Source organism: Nomascus leucogenys, chromosome 16 (genome assembly GCF_006542625.1).
Source record: "Nomascus leucogenys isolate Asia chromosome 16, Asia_NLE_v1, whole genome shotgun sequence".
NCBI classification, from domain to species: domain Eukaryota; kingdom Metazoa; phylum Chordata; class Mammalia; order Primates; family Hylobatidae; genus Nomascus; species Nomascus leucogenys.
Genome location: NC_044396.1, coordinates 87,814,330 through 87,823,003, shown reverse-complemented (window position 1 = coordinate 87,823,003; position 8,674 = coordinate 87,814,330). Strand labels below are relative to the sequence as shown.

The 8,674-nt window shown below is 42.9% G+C and overlaps 1 pseudogene; it reads left to right on the top strand.

Annotated features, from left to right (window-relative positions):
* The first annotated feature begins 8,314 nt into the window (after nt 1-8,314).
* LOC115830751 lies at nt 8,315-8,467 on the top strand (annotated as a pseudogene).
* The last annotated feature ends 207 nt before the right edge of the window (nt 8,468-8,674 follow it).

The following is an 8,674-nucleotide window of genomic DNA, read 5'->3' as shown; positions in this document are numbered from 1 at the left end:
GATGGCTTGCCCATCATTTTTCCTCTGTGACTAGAAGGGTAGCTCCATGAGAACAGAGACATATTCTTTCTCAGGACTGTATCCCCAATGCCTAGAGCACTTTGGGATATACATTAGGCATTTAACACATATTTGTAGAACCAGAGATTGCAAGATGGAGATTGCAAGATCTAAGCAGATCTAGGCTTACGTAAATGCACACACATGCACCTAATGAGCCACATGGGCCCATAGGAAAAACCCCAGGGACCTCAGTTCAGGTTCTAGTTCCTCCCCTTACCTACTGAGCCACCTTTACCAAGACTCCAACACTTCCAAGTTTCACTATCTTCAGTGGGAAATTAGATTAACAGTGATACTTATCTATTCATGGCCACTGTCTCAACAAACCTGTAAGAATGTAAAATGTAAAAATGCTGACAGATTATCAAGTCTAGCAGTGCCAAGAGAATGGCACAGTCTGTAAGATAGAGCCTTCCAAAGAGGGAGGAAGTACTGGACCTCGGTGTGACTCCTGGGTTTTACAGAGATTGAAGAACAGGGGCCCCTCACTTTTCACTCTCCTCCCCAGTGACATGGGGCTTCTTTAGTACTTCACTTTAAGTCACCTGTTTCCTCTACCTGGAATTTCCACAACCCTGCTTCCCCCACACCAGCAGTTCCCAACCTTTTTGGCACCGGGGACCAGTTCCCCAGGAGACAATTTTTCCACAGATGGTGGAAGGGTATGATTTTGGGGTGAAACTGTTCCACCTCGATCATCAGGCATTAGATTGTCATAAAGAGTGCTCAACCTAGATCCCCCAAGTGCACAGTTCACAATAGGGCTCATGATCCTATGAGAATCTAGGAGCTCATCTGACAGGGGGTGGTGATTGTGACAGTGCTCCTCCTCTGTAGCCTGGTTCTTAACAGGCCACAGACTGGTATGGGTTCACGACCTAGGGGTTGGGGAGTGGGATTGGGGACCCCTGCCTCACACCATGCACCCACCCACACATACTCACCATTGGCTCTGAGTGTAAGAAGCCCAGAAGCACAGCCCAAATTTCTGGTCTTCTCTTGAACCAAATGCCTACTCAGTAGCCCACTTCTATCCTGAAGATCACACACCCAAAGCCTCGTCCCTCTTTAATTGTGGCTTCATCTCACAGAACTGTTTGTGCCAATGTGCTCCCAGGCCCTCTCCTCCCACTTTTGGCATCCCTCAATCCTTCAGCAATACCCCAGAGGATCTTGTTAATGTTAGTGACTAGATACCTGAGGGTTGGTTGGGTGGAGAAGGAAAATGGTTGTCTCCCATAGAACAGTTGGAAGTTGACCCGGATATAGACACTTCGTGTACCATGGCAGCTCCCCTAACCATTTCTGGGGTCATATCAATCACTTCTGTGCCCTCTGTATTGTAAGATTCTTCAAGTTCATGAGTCATTTCATAACATCTCAGCAAATTTAGGAGCAATGATAATAATATTTTATACATAAAAACAACAGTTTAATTCAATACTTGAGGAGACCATCAGTGAAGACATGCATTTTGGGTAAAAATGTTGAGCCATTATTTAAAATTTAATATTACAAAATGCCTCTTCCATCACTCCACCATTCAGAATCTCCCTCCTTCCCCAGTAATTTACAATTGCTGGCCTATGTATGTTATAACAAATACTAGGTATATATGAATGGGAAAACAGAAAAAAGGCAAACTGACTTTTTGGAGCTCATTAACAAGAAAATGTAAATGATAAACTATGTTTCCAATGCAAGGATCACCAGGGAACACCACATCACTAGAATGATGCCAAGCTTCTTATCCCATCATTCAGGACCTTAGAGATTCTGGCAAGATCAGAACTGCTCAGCTAAGCCCAACCCCAGTTGCTGACCTAAAGAATTATAAGCAAATAAAATGTTTATTTACATCCTTATATTATGGGATGGTTTGTTACATGGCAAAGGCCAATAGCCTTAGAAAGCGATTTAAAAGACAACTGTCAAAAGACAGCCATAATTGTTAGAAAGTTCTGCCTTCTCTCAATCCTCAATATAACCGAGTCATCTAGTTGTTTTGAATATAATATCCTTTTCTCCATTTTATTAGTAAATCCAAATATTAAAAGTTTCTGCTGATGTTGCCCACTGTACAATCACTTTTGCCACTGAGGTGGCTGGTTATTCTCTCTTGTATGCCTCTAGTGTATGTTCGAACTGAATTGTCATACGGTTTTATTCATCTTCGTGTCTTTAGTACCTAGCACAGTGGAGAGCATGCAAAGGAACACACACAGATGTTCTCCAGGTGAATAAACAGCATAGTGGTGAATTAAATGAGCTTTAAACTAACAAAGTCCTCATTTCAAATCCCAGCTCTACTACTTAATAGCTGTGTGACTTGACTAGCTGTGACTTGGCTGTGTAGAACAAAAAATCTAAATGGTGCAGTAAATGAGATGTGGTAATTTTCTCTCATTAAAACAAGTCTGGGGTACACAACCCAGGGCTCTGCTGGTGGCTCCATGGTAGTAAAGGGCTCAGATGTTTCTATCATTCTCCTCCATCACTCTTTGCATGTGATTTCCATTCTCAAGCTCACCTCCTATTCTAAGATGTCTGGAAATGCTCCAGCTATCACATCATTGTCCCAGGCAAGAAGGAGGAAGTAGAGAACATGGAAAAAAAAAAAAAAATATGTTTCTCTGAGGCAAGTTATCTCCTTTCACCTTTCATAGAGCCCTCTCCCCTTAGAAATCTCAACCATGATTTTTTTTTTTTTCAGATGGAGTTTCACTTTTGTCACCCAAGCTGGAATGCAATGGCGCAATCTTAGCTCACTGCAACCTCCACCTCCTGGGTTCAAGTGATTCTCCTGTACTTTTATAATTGGGCACATTGTCACACCCAGCAATCGATAGACCTCCATCATTAAAGAAGAAGGAAAAATACATATTGAAAGAAACTTGGAGTCTCTGCAGCATTCAACTCTTTTGAGCCTGAATTTTCCCATATATGCAAGGGGAATATGAATTTTCCAAGGTGACAGTGAGAATTTTATGAGACAACTCACATTCAGTGCCTAGCAGAGTGTCTGCCCCACAGTAAATGCTCAACAAATGGTAACTATTCTTAATATGAACTTCTATGAAAAGTTTCTAGCCACTATCTCTCCTACTTGACTATATTTTAAATGTCTTAGAAGGTCTGAGCCATCCATAGTTACTAATCCTTCTTTTTCCAATGCTGAGCACTGTGCCTGGTACCTAGTAGATGCTCCTAAAATACTTCTTCAAATAAGGTCAAATGAAAGTTAAGCATTGGAAATACACACAAAAAAAAACAAGAATCTGCTAAACTCTTCTACCTCCCAACACAAATGCGTATCTGGACAAATTGTGGCTGTGTGTTTGGCAGTGGGCTTTGCAGAGAGCAAGGCTGAGTAGAGAATTTCTTTAAGTACAATCAACCCTCAAATGGCCACTCAGCAAATGAAGGCAGGCTATTCAGTTACCATAATTTAGTGCCATCTGGTACAGCGAGTCCCGAGAAATTCAAGTCAATATGAATGTTTAATAAACAAGAAGCATGTAGAAAAAGAGCAAGGAATTATGGCCATCTTGGTAGCCTAAAGGGGCTGTTCATTCAATTTTTCTCTTCTTAAAGCTCATTCCCCTGCTTTATTTCTTCCACTTGACATAGGCAAACCTTTTGACCTTTCTCAGCCACCACTGGGTCTCAGAAACTGGAGGATTTACAACTACCAAAAAGAGAAGAAGACTTTCATAGTATTCTGCTGGTGATGAAAGAGTCTAAACCAATTCACATGGCATCCAGAGCCTTGCTGATCTGGCTGTGCCAGCCTTTCCAGTCCTGGGCACTCTGCTAGCCCCGGAAAACAGGCACTTAATCTGCAAACAACCTTAAGAAATAGGTGTCATTTTTTTCATATTTTAAGGATGAGAACATTGACACTCAAAGAAGTTACATGACATATTATTTAGGATCATTTAGTTGAATCAAATAGAAAAACAATGCAAACTTAAACCAAAAAAAATAAAAATAGTCCACATAACTAAGAAGTCTAAGGGTGGTGTTGACCTCATGAAAAGCTAGATCCTGGGGTTCAACCATTGCATCAAGACTCAACCATCCTTAATCTCTCAGCCTTGCATCACCTGTGCTTGGCTTTATTCTCAGTCTCCATCCCCAGAGTGTCAAGATTGGCCCCAGCAGTTCTTCGTCTACTTGGATCTTAGAGCCCACAAGACCACAGAAAGAGAAGGTCTTTTTCTTGATTGCACTGCCAAAATCTTGGGAAGAAATCTGATTGGCCCAGTTTGGGGCACATGCACAACTCTGCACTAATCATTGTGGCCAAAGAAAAGGTTAAACAAGCCCCTAGGACCAGCTGGGGGCTCAGTAAATTCAATCCCACACAGACCATGTGCGTTAAGCAAGATTAAGGTAGAATGGGAACACGGTTATTCCCCCAAAGTCTAAAAGTAAATGCTAACCTCATTTACACAAATCAGAGTCAGGTAGTAGAGTTAGTCTTTCATGTTGGTTTACCTTTCTCTAAAGCTACAGCTCTTTTTAGTACAACATTTTGATGCCAGAGTCATTAAAGACTGAAAAGCTAAAGTATTTTTAAATGAAATCACATTTTATGGATGCTTACTTTTGCTAGACACTGTATAAGACATTGTTTTATGTGTGTTGTTTCATTTAAGTCTCACTATCATGAAGTGTAGAGAGATGAAGGCACCTATCCAAGATCAACAGCTAGCATATGAGGGAGCTAGGATTCACCTATTTCCACTTGACAGACACCTTAACTCCCACGGGATCTCCATTTCCTAGGTCTGCTCTGCACTAAGTACAGAAGTAGTTTAGGTGTAATTTCAGCCTTAACCACTGCCTGAATCCATCTAAGCAGAGAAGGAGGTACTTCAAGCACCTTATCATCACTACTGGGAGGGAGTTACCATCTGCCTCAGCCCACCATCCAGGATGTAGGTCTGGGCCCCTGAATTGCTGCAGCCCCTGCAAATCCAGCCATATCTGACCAGGGGATGAAATGAATTATTGTGTTGGCTTCCTGCCCTACTTGAACTCTAACATTAGAGCCATGTTCTGCAGCCCAGCATACTTGCATAAGGCTGGAACAATTGTGAGGCTCTGGCTGGCCTCTTCGCACAGGGGTCAAATCCTAAGGCTTATGCTCCCAGCCTTTAGTTAGGACCATAACCTGCAGTTAAGGGAGTTTCTTAGAAATAGAATCTGCCAGAAGAATTGTCTCACTCTGTCCCTGTGATCACCGTAATGCTCCACCCTTTACAATTAAACTTTTAGTTCCTGCTATCAAGAGGTGGAGTCTATTTCCCATCTCTCAACTCTGGTCTGGCCTTATGACTTGTTTTGCCAATGGAAGGCAGCAAAAGTGACCTTTTGACAATTCTGAGCCAGACCTCAAAAGGCCAGCCTGGTGGGAGGAGAGAGATCATGTGGGAAGGAGACCCCTATTCAAGCCAAAGCCATCCTAGCCCAGCCCACAGCCAGCTGATCCCTGTGAGCCAGCCCACACAAGATTAGCAGAGCTGCCGACATGAACCACAGCTGATTGCAGATAGATGCTTGAGCCCAGCAGAGAGCAGAAGAAAAGCAGACTGACCTCTCAACCCATTAACAGCAATTAATGCCTTAAAAAGTTGAGTTGGGGAAAAGTTTGTTATGCATTAATAATAAACCAATATGTTAACCGATACAACCTCCAGACATCCTGGGAACTTTGAGATGTCAAACTCAGCCGAGGCCAAGCTGAGGTCCCCAAAACCCTTTGGACCTATTTGAATATCTGGTCAGTTTCATTCCTCACCATGGGCCACACTGTGCCCTGAGCCCATTCACTTTCCTTCTCCTGCCCCCAGGTGAGTTCCTAGCAGGGATATCAGTGGGGCCTGACCAAGGTATGATGTTCTAAGCCCTAAACGGCCATTAGTAGAGCACATGAAAAGGGCAGAAGATGCATTCCTGGCCGGCAAAGGACTTGCCATCCACTTGAAGAAACGTGATGCACATCCAAAAGGCAATCAACAAGCAATTGCCACACTCTACCTTGTGTAAATTTTAGTGACTGTCAGATAAAATAACTACCAGCCAGTCTGTCTCAAGCATTGAACTGGAACTTCTTGAGGGCAGGACCAGGTCTAGATTCTCCACAGATCCCCAGCAACTACTCTCTGCCTAGACCAGAGCAAATACGCAATGTGCATTTCCTGAAGGAATGAATAGCACAAGGCAGCTGCCTCCAGTGCTAAAGTGAATGGCTCAGACAACATGGGTCAAGAATTTCAGCAGATGTTTGATATATACCAAGGACCAATAACTTCCTTAGATAAATGAAGGAATGAATGAGTGAATGAATGTGTGCATCACACATCATGGACATTTATTATCTGTGTGAACAGCTATGGAAAGAGCAAGGGAGGCTGTGTCAGATGACCCAGACTCCCCGCTCACTAACCAGGCTCAAGCGCCGTTCTCATTTGCCTCAGTTTCCTCACTATGAAATGAGACTGAGTCAAAGGATTTCTGTGAGAATCAAATGCCATGATTTGTTTCTCTATCAAGTGAACAATAATCAAGCATCATAAGGCGCTACATTCTGGTAACAAGGAGACAATAAAGCATGGCCCCAGCAGTAAGTGGCTCCAAGCCCAGGGCAAGGCCATCTTCGTGGAGATGAAAGCAATGAACCTGTAAGCGACAAAGCACAGCACAGCCAAAGGAAGAGGAGCCACAGCCAGAGAGAACTGAACTCATGCAGCACTCGCCGAACACTCAGGCCATGCAGGGCTCAAACTAGCGCACAAAGAAGCCTGTGATAAGAAATGTTGACCTCAGTCACCTGCTAAGCCCCAGCTCCGTGCCAGTATGTGTCTTCTATATTGGTTCCCATCTGTTATTTTCCACCTTTCTTTCTGTGTGCTTCTCATTTACTTTTGTCACAGTCCATGGTGTTTTTCCATTACCTTGCTTCACAGGGCCGCCCCGGGTGTTCTAACCTGTGACCCTCAGTGACCCTGACAGAATAAGACAGTGTGCACAAGCCTAGCCTAGACTCCAGCTTCCTGCCGATGCCAGAGCCCCGCCCAGGAGAGCTATATGCTCCATTGAGTTTTACCGTCAGGTTTTAAATCAGTGATAAACAGTGTTTGAATCTCAGCTCTGCCACTCAGCCACTTGCATGATCTTGGACAATTTCCTTTATTTCCCTGACTTTGATGTCCTCATTTGATAAGTGAGATAATGACGCCTATATCATTGAGTTTAAGAAGAATAACTGTGCTTTGTGAGTATTTCTTATGTGTGCTCATGGTTCTACATATTTTCATGTTTTCACTATATAGTTCTTATAACAGCAACTATTAGCACTTCCATTTTACAGACGGAGAAATTGAGGCATAGGGAGGATAGTTGCCTTACCCGTGATAACAAACAGCTAGCAGTCACAAGCCAGGAGTTTAAACTCAGACAGGGCTGCTGGGGGCCACGTATAATCCCTCCTCACACTCTTCATTTTCTGAATTCAATGAGTTAAGGGCATAATCCTGTGTCCAGTGCATACCAAGTACCCTAAAAATAGTATGTATCATTCAATTCCCAAGGCACATGGATAAAAAGTACAGTTGTTTGGACTCACATTCAGTAAAATCTCTACTCCATGGATGAGTGATATAAGACAGAGACGGAAGATTGTGATGACCCCAAAAGCTAACTTCTAGAGCAGTGGTTCTCATCTGCGGATAATTCCTTACCCCTCCCTGTGCCCCCTGCCCCCTGCCCAGGGGACATTTGGCAATGTCTGGGGACATTTTTGTTGTCATAATTGGGGTGAAGGTGCCCCCTGGCAACCAATACGTATAGATCAAGAATTCTGCTAAACATCCTCCAATACACTGGACAGTACCCCACCAAAAAATATTATTATCTGGACCCAAGTCTCAATTATGCCTAGGCTGAGAAACCCTATCCTCAAACACTGAGTCTGGGCCACATTCACTAATGCGGGCTAACTGCTTAGTACCCAGTACCTACAAACAAATACTTACTTCACAAATACATACATAAATACGTGAATGGATATATTTTGTTAACTCTAAAATGCTGTCAATTGAACAATGTACCATCAATTCAAAAGAGATTGCTCAGAAGAGGGAAAAAAGCCATCACATTGACTGCAAGACACATCCCCAAATCAGAAATGTTAAAATGTGCATGGGGATTGGCAGGGGATGTGCAGCTTAGAATTGAATGAGTAATACTTACCTGGCAGGGGAGATACCATGATCACAAAGGTGGTTTTCCCATGGCAAGATTCATCCATTGCACTCCAGATGTGACCCCTATGATTTCCCCAAATGTGAGAAACTTGACTGCATAATTTGTGGTTATAATTTTTAATTAAAAAATAAATAAATGAATGAGTAAAATAGAGAATACTCCTTATGTTTTAAAATCCTCAGATCCAAGAAGAAGTAATCTTTCTATTGTGGGCTTCATTCAGCCTCCGGAAAGGCAACATAGTAGAGTGTCAAGATGGTAAGATGTTATCTTGAGCCTCAAGTGATTGGTAGCACCTTGAGTTGAGAAGGATTACAAGCCAATGTCGCAATTTAGC